This window comes from Pleurodeles waltl, chromosome 1_2, assembly GCF_031143425.1.
Source record: "Pleurodeles waltl isolate 20211129_DDA chromosome 1_2, aPleWal1.hap1.20221129, whole genome shotgun sequence".
Lineage (NCBI taxonomy): Eukaryota > Metazoa > Chordata > Amphibia > Caudata > Salamandridae > Pleurodeles > Pleurodeles waltl.
The window spans coordinates 1,265,985,973-1,266,004,464 of NC_090437.1; positions in this window are offsets into that span (position 1 = coordinate 1,265,985,973).

The following is an 18,492-nucleotide window of genomic DNA, read 5'->3' on the forward strand; positions in this document are numbered from 1 at the left end:
TTCCATGCCTCCAGCTAATTACAAATCAGAATAGATCACAAATCCCATTTTGTGTGTGCTAAATGCCTTTTTCGACTCAGAACATGGACTTAGTTCATTGCACATGGCATTTTCCATTTGCAAACACTGTGATTTTGTGAACTGTAGAATTTGTGAACTATTACGTATACATGTCATTGGGCCCTAGGATCTTTATGTTTTACCTCTATTATTGTTTGACTAGCTGGTGTGCACATAATGGCCAATTCGCAAAGCATTTGTGAGTACAAGTAGTAGTACTTCTGTATTATTACTTCACCAGCCCATAAATGTCTTTGTGAATTGCTGTTAAAGTACTTAAAATTGGAATATTTGGTGTCTATTAATAGCCAGATACATAAATAGAAAGGATTGTGCTCTCTGTATTCCCAAAGACTTCAGTAAAACAGGGTTGAACCCTTCTTCCATCAGAACTGCCTGTGGCTCAACTCCAAAACACTCCTCTATTTACATGGGATCTCCTCTCTTATGGCGTGGGCCAAGTGGACTCTTTCTCTTCCTAGAGTTGTGGCTAGGAGGGATTTAGCTACAAATAGGAGCAGCCCAAATAGACATTACTGACTCAAAAAGGAAGTGCAAAGGCTGCCCTTTTTCATGTAATCTGTTCATGCCTCCTCCCAGATAGCTAACCATGGCTAAGCTGTCAGTTGTTGACATCTACCCTGCCCTTAGGATCCCAGAGATGAAGCTACAGGCCACTGGTGGCGTGGTTGTTAATCCAAGCTAGGAATGCGTTTAATGAAGGGTAGAACTAATTATAAGCCAGTTCTGGCTCACAAAGCCCATTACTTTTTCTCTAAAGGTATCACAATATGATCTTGCTATTAAATCACATTTCAAAAACTCTAGAAAATAACTTTGCATGATTTTAGCTTCACTTTTCCAAGCAGAGATGTCAAATAAACATTTTACTCTGCACCTTATCCTTGTAAATAGCTATTAGGCATTCAATGTTTTTTGAGGGTGCCTATTTCAAATATATATTATGTCACTTTTTACATATTAGGCATATTAGGCACCATGCTTTAGTGGTGGCTCATTAATAAATATAAGAAATATACATTTAAAAATGAGCTTTCTGACATGAGAAAGGCACTTTTCCATGCCATATGTTACTGCAGAGCTTTTACACAGCAGACAAGCCAGAACATAGTTGTGCTTCTGGCAACCATATATTTTTGTCAGATATGTGAGTATGGTAAATATACACTGCAGTGCTCACATGACATTTAGCCTCCATTCCACTTATGCAATGTTACACTGCGTACCATAGTCTTAAATAAAAGCTCAATATACCATCTGAGTAAAACCAATTACCATGTCCATTTTAGTACACACACTATAGCACTGAATAGAAGTAAATGTAGATAAAGAAAAAAAGAGAAAATAAGCCCATGCAGAAAAGGCATGTTTACTTCAAATTCTGGTATTTCTGTAGACTTTGCCATATACTTGTTTGGTTGCCTTGGAGGCTTCTAATCCAGTTTATTGCATTTTATTTGTAGCACCTATTTCCTGGCACACTCTAGCGCTTTCTTCCCTCACCCTGCTATCTCCTACTGGTATTCACTAATTGTGGCATGTAGCCTACTCTTTTTCCCTCATTACCCTTGCACTGCTCTTTTGAGTGTTCTTGCCAATCACCAGCCACCTTTGGGTGGTACTGGTGAAAGGCAAGGCTGCTAAGTAACATTTAGCACTGGCTAATAAAGTCTGCCTCCTGTCCATTTGTTCTTCTGATTTATGTCTGTTGCTTCAGGACTATCCCACTCATAGATTTTGTTTACCCTTTCCTTACTACTTGTGTGTTCTCTTTAGCCAGCTTTGCATTAAATGTTAACATTCTGCTAGACTTTTATTAATTCTATTTTATTAATGAATTATTGTTAGAATAAAACACAACACCTAGAGTGACTTAAACATTTAGAAAGTGTTTAATGCAAAATTAGCAAAAGTCACTGCACATAATAAGGCATCAATTGTCATTTCAATCAACCAGGGCTCTCACTCAAAAACAGTTAAGCCTTGTAATGCTAAAATAAATGCAGTTTTCAATGGTTCTTATACTTTTCTGTCTCAGCACAAATCTCTGGAGCATTCCCATGAGTGTTAGACAGACAATTTTTCTATAATGAAACTATAAATCAATCAATACTTTAGTCAGCACATAAACAGCCATAAAAGATGCATAAAAAAGCAGGCCACAATAAAATATCAATAAAACATGCATTAAATATGGAGGAGAGTTGAGCAAATCAGAAAGCAAAAGCCCCACACTTAGCCCTAGAAACCGCCCAAACATAACGTCTACCATAGTCAGTACTATTGATCCGACAGCCAATGCCTCACAGTAAAAACGAATCCACCACATAATGCTCCATTATTCTCCTAGATCTCACTGCTGCTTTTAGGAAAGCGCAGACCCTGTGGCAAACGTAATTGGTACTGTGGGTGTGTCTAGCCTTATATTTCTTTTGCTAATTTATTTAAAAGGTGATACGTATAGGGTAACCATCAATTACCCTTAAAGGTCGACATGAATCTTTGGACGCAGATAGGAGTGAGATGGTCAACAATGAGATCAAATCAGTAAACATCACTTTCAATATTGAAGTCAGTAATTTCTACGCACCATGACCTGTGTGGTCATGAATCACCACACCAGTTTAATAAAGTTAAAACATTTATTGCCCTTTAGATTAACAATGCCAAGGTCACGTAAACCAAACACAAACCCAAATGATAACAGTACATTAATAAGACAGGCTTACCAAATCCTGAAAAGAATCTTAACCTAGACAGAATATTTATCATTAAACATTCAAAAACCACCATCCAGAATAACAATAGCAACTGAATGATAGACACAGAATACATTTAGTTATGGCAGATGAATTTGTTTACAATCAATTTACATAAAACAGTCAAATTCAGATTGTGGCATCCTGAACTATTACTCTTATTAAATAAGCATTTTTTGGGCTTCATGCAAAAATAAAAGAAGACAAAAATTAATTTGGAAAATATCTGACTATGGCGCTCACCAAAACTAGCGGTTAGGTTTTCTAAAGAAAGAAAACATAAGAATCTACAAGGAAGACAAATGCATATTTCCGTTATACCTCTCCTAAATGCATCAGCAAACATCGATGTCTTCATCAGTGGAGCATCTTCTGGTCTTCCTCACTGGTCATTGACAAAATAGGGAACAGTTCAGTAATGTTTGGCCTTAATGCATCTGAACTGTCAGTGGCAGAAAGCTATAGACAAAATAAGATAACACAACTGAGAACGGGCGGTAACAGAGAGGAAATTGCCCTTACATCACCTATTTTTTTTACATTAAAGTCCTAGAAAACAACTAGTGAAGCTGCTAATGGTCAGTCTATAGAGCGGTTTGGGTCAGAGCCAATTACATTTATTCCATGTTTCAGAAGTATAATTTTCTGCATTCACATCTTCTCCCACTGCAGTTGCCAGTTTCTACAGTAAAATAAAGTTGCTGCAGACTATTCATAAGAACTATTTCACTATTGTTCTTGGGCACACACTATCTCACAAGAAGACAAACAAATGTTACAACATAAGAACATAACTTTTCCACAGTGAGCAGGTCACACAGGATGCTCAGAAAAATATATTCTGCAGCGTTAACAATTTTAAACATTAATTATGTATTTTTCTAACATGAGGCCTTTATAAAACCAATGCTATAACATGAAGAATAAAACATTTCACAATAATTAAACTATTATTCTTTTTAGTACATATCAATGTTCGCGTTTCAGTACATTTAACTATAAATAAACAAAATACCTTCCATTAGACAGTTATTTATTATTATTGTTGAACTAAATTATGGTTGCCACCGAAGAGGTCATGTTTTCTAAAACACACGTTTTCAGTATTAACGTTTAAACACATGTTAGTTCATTTCATTTGTAGGAGGCTGGCCTGGTGTGTGGTGGGTACCTTTGGTACTTACACCCTATACCAGGTCCACTTTTCCCTTCTTAATGTAGTATAGTCAGTGTCTTGAAGCCAGGCTCTCTAGAGGTAGCTGTGGATGTGCAGCCAAGGCTTATCTAGGGGAACTGCAAAGCTCATGCAATACCACTGTAGTCACACAGCACTCACACACATGAAAGAAAATAACACTTTTTTTTACTCAAATTCGGCGCAAACTTAACACCATATTTATACTTTGACGCCCAACCCTGCGAACGTCAAAATTCTGCCATGTGCGTAATTTTCTGAATGCGTGAATCCACCTTGCGTTAATGACATGCAAGGTAGGCGTTTCCATCCAAAAAATCATTTAAACACCTGTGGCCATATTTATCCAACCGTGCAAAAATCCTGCACGGCTGGGAGACGGGGTCGGAAAATGGCAAACAGCCTGATTCACGTCAAAAGCTAATGCCTGGGTCAGGGCAGGCATTAAAATGGGGCAAAAAAAGCCAGTACTTAAGGAAAACACACAGAAGCAACACCATAGCTCAAAAAGGAAGACATGGCGGTGCTATTCATACAGCGTGCACGAAGACACAGAGCACAGGACCAACAGCAGCAGCTTCCACCACACCAAAAAGGACCCCAAAGGCAACGCAGAAGGCAGGAGAGGATATTCCGGACCAGGACAACCCTTCTGGGCCTCAGGGAACATGACATCATCCAGAGGTACAGACTAAACTGGCAAGCCATACAGCAGCTGCTGCGCAACATTGAGCCACAGTTGGCACCCAGCTTGCAGACACCCCACATCATTCGACCAGAGACCAAGCTGCTAGCTGTCCTCCATATGTTGGCAAGTGGCTCTTTTCAAAGAACTCGTGCCCTGGTTGCTGGGATCTCACAGCCCTCATTCTCTACCTTCCTACCCACAGTACTGGATGCCATCATCTCCCTCACCCCCTGCCACATCAGCTTCCCCAACCCACAGCAGAAGCAGCAGGAGACCAAACATGGCTTCTACCAAATCAACGGCTTCCCACACGTGCTTGGTGCCATTGACTGCACACATGTACGGAATGAGCCACTTGCTGCAACCAAGCTTCTATACCGCAACAGGAAGCACACACACTCAATCAATGTGCAGGCCATTGTGGATCACCGGGGATTGATCACCAACATCATGGCTAAGTATCCTGGGAGTGTACATAATTCATTCATCTTCTGCCACAGCACCATCAAACACTTCCAGGATGGACGATATGGAGAAACCCAGTTATATACACACTGCACAGCAACCCTGTACGACACACAACACATACACCACTACATTGGCACGTGACCAAGAAGACACTGAGGTTGTGATACTGCTAGTCATGTTTGATATCCTGACCCAATGGGATACACACCTGTGGACAAATGACAGATGCAAATAACAACAGATACCACTCCAGAGCCACAAGGGACCAATTTAAAACCACACAGTGACTATGACATGGTCTTCACTGGCAGTACAACTTGGAAGATGAATCTTTCAATATCACATCAATAACACTCAATCACACACCTTTCCAAGCAATACATACTGTGTAAGGGGTGTGTAAAGTGTTTCGCTGCAGGTCAAACACCATGAGACACATAGCATGATGATGATGATGACTCAAATGAAGGTGACATGGAATCATTGAGGCAGTACCAACATCTCACATCACTCCTGGGGTGGCATAGCCCGCTACCAATAAGCAAGTGGACTGTGCTGTTACCACCACTGTGGAATCGATTCTGTGTGTGGAAGTATCATGTCACCCCCAGTGAAGACACATTGACACTTCTTTCACATGACATAATGCATAGGAGTACACAATGTACTGCAAGTGTACAAAAATACCGCTGATATCCGGTCAATCAGCCAAACACCAGTTTTGATAATTAAACAACCCAATGCTGATACTACATCCTAGAAGCCTAGGATTCCACACAATAACACAAACACAGATGAGTCACAGACAACACAAGAAAACAACTGCCATGCAAAGTGATAATCATGGTGCAAGCTACATCCACATTTTTTCACTCATTTTCTCTTTTAGCTGATCTGGGGTATAGGATCCAGCCATGAATCATGACCCCATTTGCCAACCCAAGCACAGCATCAGAGCGTGCCTACAATGAGGCACATCGGAGGACATGCATCATAGTAGAGAGGACTTTTGGCATCCTGAAGTCATGATTCAGGTGCCTCGACATCACCTGAGGCAGCCTCTTATATTCAGCTGAAATGGTCTGCAAGATCATTTTGACCTGTGCCATCCTGCACAACATTTGTGTAAGGAGGAACATTCCCCTCTATGAACCAGAGCCACAAATGCCTGAAGAGGCGGAAGAGGAGCATGTTGTCCATCAACATGAGGGGGACCATCCAAACACAGCAGGATTGTGTTGGAGACAACACATTGTACAAAACGTCTTTTAAGTCTAGTCACCATCACCACTGTCTTACCATATGTCATAAAACACCTCACTTCCTCACTAAATCATGGTCCTGGTAATTATTTATGCATCACATGATCCCTAGGAATCATAATCAGAGTTTAGCCTCATGGAGCATTGCAGATATACAGATTAGGATACTGAAAAAGCAACATCACATTTGATGGGTATGAATGTACACCCAACTTACTACACAATGTAAATGACATATATCCTGTCCATTTCACATTTGAAGGGCAATATCTGAGTAGCACAGCCTTGGCACACATCCATGTTGGCAACATGGTTCATTGCAGCATATGGCACACAACTAAGACACCATCAATCATAAGTTTAAAAACTGCTTCATACATGAGGCAGTGGATGTGCCATTACATTGGTAACAGGAATGTATGACCAGACCTTTGACAGCATTAAGTGTGACATCAGCTATCTCTGTAAGAAGCCCATGTAAGCTGCAAATGGATAGCACAAGTGCCCCAGGTATGACAAGCATTGCTCACAAGACATGCCCTGTGCATGCCATCCCAGGTTATAAGTCCTGCAACAGGCAGGTTTTCAGTCTCTCCCCACCATTCCCTAGGGGAATGTGTAACTGGACTATTTGTTCCCTGATAATCCTTCATCTACACACACCTAGACTCACAACAACCACCCCGCCAATACTAAAGCAAAGTTACAGAAGACCAGCTTACCAACGCCCTCGCCCAGAACCCACCCCCCGACTCCACCGACCCAGACACCGCCACCCACAACCTCACCCTGTGGATAAACGACTGCGCCAACACCCTCGCACCACTCAAATGTAATGGACCATAATAATTCATGAGCTAAACTCAAGCCACATGAGCATCACGCAGTAACTGATTGTCCCTTGATGCACAAGCCACAATACCTGAGTGAATGGTATTGCAGTGCTCCAGGAACGTGGCTTTGCCTGTCTCTCATAACAACAAATGAATAAATGGAGTACACTCTATAAATGAATCTGCAACCAATTGAGGAATCATGTTTGTCACCACATGATTGTTAGGGCCAATGCATGTGTGCATATGTGTGTGTATCACTCACTGGAGTGACAGGGTGAATACATGTTTGCAGTGGTATGTCTGTTTGAGTGTCATCATGTCTGAGGGGCTGGACTATAAGATATAATGTCACATACATTAATTCTTTCTTCAAAGTGTTGTACAGTGCACAGACATTGAGCACATTTCACCCTTCTATGCTTTACAGGTGGAACCTCCCCCTACACAATTGGAGAAGTGGCTTGATTTGCGGACCCAGATATATCCAGTAAGTGTTGATATTTCACTTCTGTGTTGTGTTTGCAGCTTTTGTGTGATTGACTCCTGTGTGTTGGACACATAGCAAGGTATGATGTTCTGGCACATGATCTGATATGTGACTTAACTGGAGTTTGACATTCTTTTCCATATTTGAGTTGGACAATCAGTGGCGTAGAGTCATCATTTGGGATTGTAGTGCAGCGCTGTAGGCATGGCCATGTGAATAGGGTGACATTTTGTAGTTACATTTCTTGTAATGAAAAATTTTGAGATAGCCATTTTCCTGATTTAGTCTGAATCACACAGAGCAGGGATGCCGAAGTATTACCCACAGACTTGAGCCTCCCTGTTAACTAATGAACATGTAGGACTGTATGTATGACTTCCTAGCAGCATCATGCTCCACATGTTCTGCTAAGTTTATGTGGCACTTGAGTACAATGTCATAGGTGTGCATGCAGCTCCAGCCCAGATGAGTGCTTGCATCTATGTGCTTGTTGTAGAACAGGTATTGGTGATATCAAATGATGTCGACAATTGTCCACAATTAGGAACATAAATGTGGATGTAATTGTACAATGTTTGAGTCTATCCTAGTTGGACACTGTGGTGGACTGACTAAACCCATGGACAGCTGTCCAAAGCTTCCTGGCTGTCCTTGATGTTTTAAAGTATATGTTGCATGTCCATCCCCCTCGAGGCACAGGTTTAGGGTTATGAAATATGTGTACCTAGGTGTGAAGATCCAAGTGTAGTACAAGGACATGTAATTCAGAAATTCATTTGTTCCAAGCTAGGATACCCACTCATGATTAGCAACTGTATACCATCCTGGCAATTCCATTTACAAATCACAGATCTTGTGGCCCTCGATTGTCATCCAGAAGATAGTCATTAGTTGGCCTGTCACATGTGGAGGACTTGCAGCATTTGTTATGTGCCTAATGGCAGAACAATGATGCTTAGATCATTTAAGTAGGTACACATCTTTTTGAGCATTGCTTTGCTGTTAGATAGGACATGCATAGGTTGCGTTGGCATGTACTTCCTCAGGGACAATCTGTGATCTGTAGTGTGATTTGGCCTGTTTAAGTTAATTTTGAGGATTTTTTTAAATATCATCAGTAGCTGTACCACACAATGATGTAACTTATGTTTGGCTTCATCTTTTTTAACAGCAGCCAATATGGATGCCAATCAGATCAGTGAATTCCAGAGGAGGGCGATGCGTTACCGCCACATTCTGGATGTTGAGTCTGGGTTCCGCCATATGGCATGGCGTTATCGCCATGAGAGAGCCACAGGGGTCTGGAGGGCATTTGCCCAAGAGGGGCCATCCTTGTCCACAACAGCCACCACCACCAGCACCACCACTCTGACCCAAGTGGCACCAAGGATTACAGCCACCACTGCAGGTCCCTCAACATCATCCGCTCCTGGACCACTGACAGCAGCCCCTGCACCTCCCCCTCCAAGCATGGCACCGGCAACAGCACAATCCTCCACAACTGGCACACAAACCACCCCTGCTGCAGTCATTGACAATGTTGAATCTAGGAACATGCAACGTGACATGCAACGGATGTTGCGTAGAATGGACAGGCTGCAGCAGGAGGTGTCCCAGATTAACAGGAGAGTGCGTGGGATAAAAAAGATCCTGCGAGGGCAAGCTTATAACTGTTGGACCCTCAGCCATTATTCCCTCCTCTCCCTCCTCTTTCCTGGTTCTTATATTTAGTGAGTTTAGGGGCCTTAGGGCCAGATGTAGGGAGCAAAAAAATTGCGAGTCGGAAATTGCGAGTCTTTGCGACTCGCAATTTCCGACTCGCAAACAGGTATCCAACAAGAAGATGCAACTTCATTTTGCGACTCGCAAATGAAGTCACACCGCAGATTGCGAGTCCGCTGTTTGCGAGGTCGCTTTTTGCGACCTTGCTAAAAACGAACAAGCAAATTGCGATTGGGTGTCGCATATTGCGACTGTGCCGCAAATTGCATGCAGGTGCAGCAGAACACTCTGGAAAACACTTCCTGGCTCTTGATGATGACATCACAGCCAGGAAGTTTACAAATACACCTGGGAGGAGGGAGGACCACACCCATTTCCAACTGCTGAACAACCAACAGGAGGAACAGCATCAACAATGGAGGAATCAGGCAGAAAGAGGAAAATCAAATTTTCTGAAAAGGAACGGGAGGTGCTGACAGAAGAATGCTGCCAGCACCATGATCAACTTTTTGGAAGAGCAGCCCTCAGTGTGCCGGAGTTGGACAATAGGAGGATTTGGACAGAAATCCAGGAGAAGGTGAATGCAATTGGGGTGAGCCACAGGAGCATAGAAGAACTGAAGAAAAGATGGTATGACCTGCGCTCCAGGACCAAGGACAGGGTGGCAGAGTGCCTCCGGGAGATGAGGGGCACTGGAGGAGGCCCATCTACCGTCCCACCACCCACACCCATGGAGGAACGAGTGCAAGAGACGCTGGAGCCAGAGGCAGTGTCTGGAATAGGAGAGCTGGACACGTCAGCGCCAGGACCATCAACCAGTGAGTACCATGAAACATGCATGTACACCCATATCTGCCATACTCCACCCACCTAGTACACAGCAGCATGCACAACCAAAATAGCTCCATTTCAGAGTAGCAACCACCAGAATGGTGCATTATGGGCAATGTAGTCCAGTAGGCAGCTGATCAGCAACAGTTTATTAGGAAGCATACAACACATGGTAGATACTGAAAGTGTGTTCCCTATGTCCCACAGGTCTCCCACAAGACACCACCACCAGTAACACCGTCCAGGGTGCAGAGGTCAGCCACCAGGCAGCACAGGACCCAGGAGCAGCCACCACAGGGACCTGCACCACCCGACCACGGTCCCCTCCAGATGCACCAGTGGCCATAGTGGAGATTGACCCAGCACCCGGTCCCAGCCACAGTGCCAGCCAACAGGACACTGATGCACCACTGCGTCGCAGACGACGTGTACATGTCCCTGCAGTGTCCCAGGGAGATGTAGGGGGATTCCTCCATGTCCGTCGCCGAGACAGCACTCATCGAAGGTCAGCGCCTGCAGACAAGGCAAATTAGACTGATATCAGGGGCCATGCGGCGAATGGAGAGGAATCAGACAACACGGCTGGCACAGGTCCACACAGAGCTTCAGACCCTGAACAGTCATGTAGGTGACCTTGCGCTCTCCATCAGGCAACTAGTGACTGAACTTTTTACGGAGAGAGAGAGTGCAAGGCGCCGTGAACGCCCACTAATCCACGGTCTAGACCGCATGGCTGCCTCCATCGTCCGCCTGGCTGTGAATTCCACAGGGCTGTCACGCCGCACAGTCAGTTTACAGGTTGACATGGGCCACTTTGCCAGCGATGTGGCTTGAGGCCTGGGATGGATAAGCCACGATGTGGACATGATGGAGGCACGACAGGTGGCTAGGGGCGCGGCAGACATGCCACAAGACAGTGAGGAGGGCTCTACTATCAGTAGTGCATCTGCCACAGACACCAGGGGCTTGCGTAGTGGCAGTGCACGGCAGGGATCTGCAGACGCTCCAGGCACCAGCCATGCTGGGCATCCCAGGCGTAGGATGTGAGCTACGCACTTATAAACAATTGAGGCACATGAGGTTAATGTGTCCTCATAGCAGGTGGACTTTTACAGCCTCTGATCAATAGTTCATTTCCATAGTTTTTTGGTTCACTTCATTAAAGTTCTTGTTTGTTCCACTTCACACCTGGGCTCTTTGTGTGTGACTTTCGTGTGTGTGGTGACAGGCAGCACATACCTTCCAAAGTATTGGTTTGCAATATGGTCCCGTCTCTGTCTGCCTTGATTTGCAATGCTTCTATCCCCATGATGGCGATGTGGTAGCTCTCGCTCGTCATCCTCCGAATCTGGGTCTTCAGGGGTCAGATGTAGCCCACGTCTGGTGGCAATGTTGTGCAGTATAGCGCATGCGCCAACGATCTTGAAAGCTGTTATTGGGGCATACTGGAGGGCACCTCCACTTCTGTGGAGGCATCTGAATCTTGCCTTCAACAGTCCAAAGGTCCTCTCTCTAACATTTTGGGTCCTCCTATGTGCACTGTTGTATCGCCTCTCTGTCTCATTGCTGGGTGTTAAATACGGGGTAAGTATCCATGGTCGTAGTGCATATGCACTGTCACCTGTTTGGCAAAAATAAACAATGTTAGCTGGGCATGAATGGGTTCCACATTGGTCTGTGTGTATGTCTGCAAGGTGTATTCAGCTTTACCTAGGAGATATCCGTCTCCAAACTCCCCACGTTCTAGACGTTGGTGTATCCCACTGTGCCTGAAAATGTAAGAGTCATGTGTACTCCCTGGAAATTTGTCTACCATGTCAGTGATGACATAATGGGCGTCACATACCACCTGGATGTTCAGTGAGTGGGTTGCAGGACAGATATTCCAGATTTGCAGGAGGGAATATTTGTATATGTGTCCCGTCTACACACCCTATTACATGTGGGAAGTTGGCAATCCTGTAGAATTCCAACTTGGTGCTGTTGATTTCTGCCTCATTCCTGGGTAGGTATTTGTATCTGGACATGTGTGTGAGTATGGCATCTAGGAATGCTCTAAAGAACCGTGAGAGTGCACTTTGAGATACCCCACCTGCCACAGCAATGACCCCCTGATAGCTACCCGAGGCCAAGAGGTACAGTGAGCATAGCACTTGCACATGTGTGGGGATGGCGCTGCTGCGCACAGTCTGGCGTTGAAGCTGCGGATTGAGTAGATCTATTAATTCTAATATTGCTGCACTGCTGAGTCTGTATTTATCATATATCTCCTCCTCAGTTTGTTGGAAAAGTGTCTGTCTGGTTCTGTATATCTTCTCCTGGCTCCTCCTCCTCATCTGCTGTGCGGCGTGGGCTCTCCTCCTCCTTGCTATCACATATATCTCCGCCATCTTGAGTAACCCAGGTGCCTTCTGGGTCTCCTTTTATACTTTGGTTCTGGTTACCACCTGCTCTGAGTTAGTGGTAAATTGGAAGTGCAAAATGGGCTTTTTGCGACTAGTCGCAATTTGCGATTGGCTTTTTCATATGGGTTGCGACTCGCAAATTGCGACTTGCTATTTGCGGGTCGCACAATGGGGTCGCAATTTTTGTGAGTTGGTAATGGCTCGCGTGCAATTTGCGATTCGTAAATGGGGTTTTTGAATCCCATTTCCGATTTTGCAGGGTCGCAAATTGCGATTCGGGCCATTTGCGACTCGCAAAAGTTTGCTACATCTGGCCCTTAGTGTTAGGTTAGAATAGGCTGTTAGTTTAGTTAGTATAAGTGGGTTGGGGGTGGAGGGTATGATATTTTTACATGTGTTTTTTTTGTGGGTGGGTGGGGTATGATGTTGTGGTTTTTGTGTATTCAAAAATAAAAAAATAAAAAAATAAATACAAAAAAATATATAATTGTTTAGGATAAGATAGTATGTGTTTAGGTTAGTATATGTTGTCCTCCATGTGTCCCGTCATATAAGGGGGGTTGATGTTTAGAGTGTTTAGTTAAATGTGATAAGTAAGTTTAGCTTAAGGTAGTTAGGGCCAGTCTGTCATACTTTGAGACCAGATTTTGTCTCTGGGACACTGTGGTACATCTGCCTGCAGCCCGATGTTCATGTGAACCCTGATAAGGTGAGTGATGGTATATTCTTATGTAGTATAGTATACATAACTCACTCCTATCATTTCTTCCATTGTACTGCCAGGTTACTTATTTGTCCGTACACTCGTACACATCCATTCCTGCTGTATGGTGTGTGTGTTATGAAATTGTAGAGTCAAATGTCACATACCTAAAGATTGTCTAGAAGAAAAATTTGAAGACTTTGATTTTCTGCTTAGACATCCCTTGAAGCAGACTTATTCTGTCCAACACAGCATTATACTGTAATGTTTCTATTTACTTCTGAATTAACCCTCCGGAAGGGCAGATGATGGTGCAATCCAGACCCCAGTGCATAGTTATCAGCCCACAATCTTTCAAGGCAGTTGTATTGACATTCTATGGCCATTGACATGATGCAAACATCACTAATCTCTCTCACGGTTGATGTGTCACATTACATAGAAACAAAGTGGTTGTGTAAGTGCTATTTATTTTAAAGTACTGTAGTGCAGTACTTACATAGTTCAGGATTGTGAGTCCATTAGTGTGACGCCTTCTATTGTGATACTACACAAGTGCAAAAGGACATGTCATTGGACATGCTGGGGTGAAGTGTCATACAGTGCAGAGGAACATGAACTGCCATTGAGGTAGTGAGAGACAATCACAGAGCACAGTGTCAAGGTAAACAGTGGGCTGGAGAACAGTGCATGTGAGCAGCTGTTGCAAGACTGGCATGTTATGAAGCACAGGACCTTGGTTATAAGTGCCCATTTGGCAAGTACCTGTGTTACCGGTTATTCTTACTGGTGAAGGTGATCTGTTCCACGTCTTCATCTTCTGATGTGTGTGTCGTCTCCTCTGCCCTTGGTGGTGGTGGGTTTGAAGGGGCAACACACACTTCAGTGTTTGAAGACGTGGAGTCAGAAATCATGGTAGCTGCCAACTGTGGGGCTATTAAGGGTAGTTCTGCAGAAAGGAGGAACTGCTGGTTCTTAAGTATAGCAGCTACATCACTGTGGTAGGCAGCCAGGTCGGCCCTGAGGATGTCAATATTGCATTTGTGCACGCAGTAAAAGGTTTGGTGTGCGAGGTGTTGTGGTAACTCCCTTACTGCTATGCTGATTTTCTTCACACTTTGTTGAAGTTCTTGCAAGATAGATGTTCGCCCTTGCATGGCTGCTGCCTGATCTGCAGATGACATCATGCACAAACACACATCCTCTAGGCTGGCTGACATATTTTGCATCCCCACCCGCACCGCCTTGGCCAGGTCCTGCTGTACTCCAACTACAGTCCTCTCAAAGCTAGTGCCAGTGTCGTCAGAGTCCTCAACTGGGTTGGAGCTGGAAGGTTGTGCAATTGGGGTGGTGGGTGGGTCCTCTGTGATGGCTGCTACTTCTGTGCTTCTCCTTGTGATTGAAGGTGGGGTCTAGAGGGTTCCAAGGACATCTTGGAGGGTCTGCTGGCTGATGTTTGTCAGCTCGCCATCCATGTCATCAGGGAAGTCCAGGACAGGCATATCCCCAGGAGAGCCATTGTCCTCTACAATGAGATATTGTACAATTAGTGTGTTTGTGTTGTGGCATTTGTAATGTGACATGCCTGACTTCCTATTAGTTGCACATTGTGCTCTTGGTTACTGTTCATTGTTCCTGTCATTAAGATTAGCATTCTCCCAGGCCTATGTCAAACCTGCATGTCACATCTAGTGTGGGCAGTTTGGTGAATTGTCTGCGTCTCATCCTCTAGGTGTAGGTTCTGCCCAAATTGTATGTTGCCACCTTATTGTACAACTCAACCCTCCGTCTACTTCCATTCTCATGTTGTGGCCTTGCTCTGGCTGTGGGTGTTCTGATGGCACTTGCACCACACTTAACAATCTGGAACTGACCCAGTCTCTGATATTTCACATCAAGCTATATGTTGCTGAGACCTAGCATATACTATGTATAGCATTGGCATGGCACAATACAGGTGTCAGCATTGGGAGTGTGTAATGTTGATGTTGGGGAATGTGTGCTACATTGGATTGCACTGATGGTCCTAGCAGAGTGTTTCACTAGCTGGAAACATATATCCTCCCCCTCAATGCTGTTGTCTTAGCAGTATGACAGTTGGGATGTTGCATAGTGGCATTGCAGCTATTGTGACCCAGGCACAGGGTAGACCCTGACATGTGCAGCATGGGTATGACATTACTGCTGTGTGCCTCATAATGTTTCTGACAATGCCTGATGTTTGTGTGGATTATGGACATTAGCATTAGACAGGATTAGCACATTTTATTGATTACAGGGGATTGATAACGTTGTCATCCTGAACCCTCTAATTTGGGTGTGTTTGATCCATCGGCACATAACTGCCATTAGCTACTTAACCTGCACACACAGCAAAGGTGGCAGTGGCAACTGTTGTCAATGTTAAATTCCACTTGCGGATATGGCCTGAGACTGTTAATTGAGCCCTAGTTCATGTAGCGACAATACTAGCTGTTGTGTGACAGCATGCCAGTTTTACATTGTACCCTACCCTCCTGGACTGGCTTTGCTTTCCCAACATCCTTGGCATGGCAGCATACCCCAATGCAAAGGTTGTTGGTGTAGTGTTGTGCTGTGCCCCAGGTTTGACCTGCACAGCCCATGCCCCCGTGCTGTGGCCCTTTGCCCTTTCCACTCCCTGATTATCATGACCTACATGCATTGTGTAGTAGGTATGTCCCCCCCGCTTGCAACTAACAATTAGGCATTTTAGTTCCCCATGCCACTTACCCTGCATCTGTGTTGTATCCTGGTAGTCTGCGCTGTTCTGTCCTTGAATCCCTGTGATGATCTCCTCTGGGATGACGGCTGCCACCATCTCTTCCATGCAGTCCAGGGCCTCCTACGGTACTGGAATCCCACCTCCAGTCTGCAGTGCTGCCTTCATATTCCTTGCCATCAATTCCTTGGTCCTGCGCTTGCAGTCATGCAAGTGCTTCCTGCACTCGATGACTGTTCTCCGTACTTCTGCCACACTGTTGATCTTATCGACAATTTGTTGCCAAATTGCCTCTCTCCTCCCAATTGGCAATTTAGAGGTGACAAAAAGTTGGTGCTGGTGTTCCGTCACCTCTTTCACCAGTATTTCCTGCTCCTCTGCACTGAACCAACACCTTTTCTTCTTCTCCCTCTCCTGGGTCTTGTGTGGGTCCTCCTGGCTGGTTTCTGGTCTGTTGTCATCTTCCTGGGGTCTCTCATAGCTTCTGGGATCCATTCTGGCTCTCCTCTGCACATTTTGCTGTGTTTGCGCTGCTTTTTGACGCAATTGCGGCAAAAAAAGGCACAAATCCGGTTTGCGACATCATAAACCGGATAAAAGTCGCGTTAACGTTGTTTTTCTTTATGACGTGGCGCATTGGTTTGACTGAAAAAAAATGACTCTAACCAGTGGTTTGCGCCGCCAAGCATCAGAGTATAAATTTGACGCACAAGTGGCGCTAAGAAATTGCATTAGCCGGCGTTAAACTTTTTGAGGCAGAACTGCGTAGGCGCAGTTTTGCGACAAAAAGTACAAACATGGCCCTCAGTTTTGCGGCAAAAAGTATAGCACTGGCTTGCGTCATTCCAAAACACCAGCTGGGTGCCAAATTAATGGAATGCTGCAAGCCAGTGGTCAGATTGGGCTAGCATCTGAAGACGTTAGCCAGGTGGTGGTGGCTGTAGGGTGAAGGGTTTTCTGCCTCAGAAAATGAATCTACACTGGTTAGAGGCAAAAAAAAATGCCATTAACCAGCCTAACATAATTTCCTGACACAAAACCACCCATCCACATGACTCCTGTCTTATAAATGACAGGAGTCATGCCCACCACCCCAATGGCCAGGAGAGGGGACCAGTGTCCGCTGGGCATGTCCATTGCACCCAGTGCCATGCAGGGGGCCCATATCAGGGCCCCCAATGGCACTTGTAAATTTAAAAAAACATACTTACCTATACTTACCCTAGTTACCTGGGATGGGGTCCCCCAGCCTTTGGTGTCCCTCTGGTGTGGGTGGGGGTGTTCCTGGGGCTTGGGTTGGGCACCTGTGGGCCCATTCCAAGGTGTTTGACGATGGAAATGGGTCCACAGGTCCCCTAACGCCTGGTCTGTCCCAGGCGTTAAATATTGGTGCTAAGCAGGCTTAGCACCATTATTTAGGCCACCTCCCACCTGTGCACCATTTTTGCACGGGAGGATAAGTTAGGTACTAGGGGCTTTGAGTCATTTTTTAGATTGGAATGCCTAACTTTCATCTCATTAACGCAAGGTGGGTTCACGAATCCAAAAAATCACATTAACTCCTCTATTTTGACGGTTGATGGATCATGCATGAAAATATAAATATGTTAAGTTTGTACCAAATTTGAGTAAAAAAAAATTACACAAATTCAGTGCAAACAGAATATAAATATGCCCCTCAGTGTTTCAAAAATAAAGGTACTTTATTTTGGTGACGCTAATACCAAAAATAGCATAGGGGCTCTACTCCCTTAGGAGGTAAGTATACACAAATTGTGTACACTAATAGGCAGAAATAGGCATAAAAACTGTTAGAAAACAGTGCAATTACTGAAAATCACAATAGACCGAAATAGCCCTGGGGGGAGCATAAACCATATACTAAAAACCTGGAATGCGAATGTCGGTCCCCCACCTAGGTAAGTGTAGTGTATAGAGGGGAGCTGGGAGTACTAGAAAAGCCGAAAGGTAAGTACCACAACCCACCCAGTGACCAATAAAGCAGGAGTAAATCACAGCAAATTTCCTAAAACACACAAAGAGAAGAAAAAAAGAATTATGCAAAACCCAGAAGAGACTGCAAGACACCAACAGTGGATTCCTGGACCAGAGGACCTATGGGAGAAGGGGACTAAGTACAAGAAGCACAGACGAGTCCAGGAAGGGCAGGAGCCCCTACCCACAAGACTGAAGGTGCAAGAAGTGAGTCAACATGGAAGGAGAGTCAGTGCTGAACCCAAGACGACAAAGTCGAGTTCCTGGAGGATGCAAGTGATGTCCCACACCGGAAGGAGTATTGCAGTTAGGTTTGCATC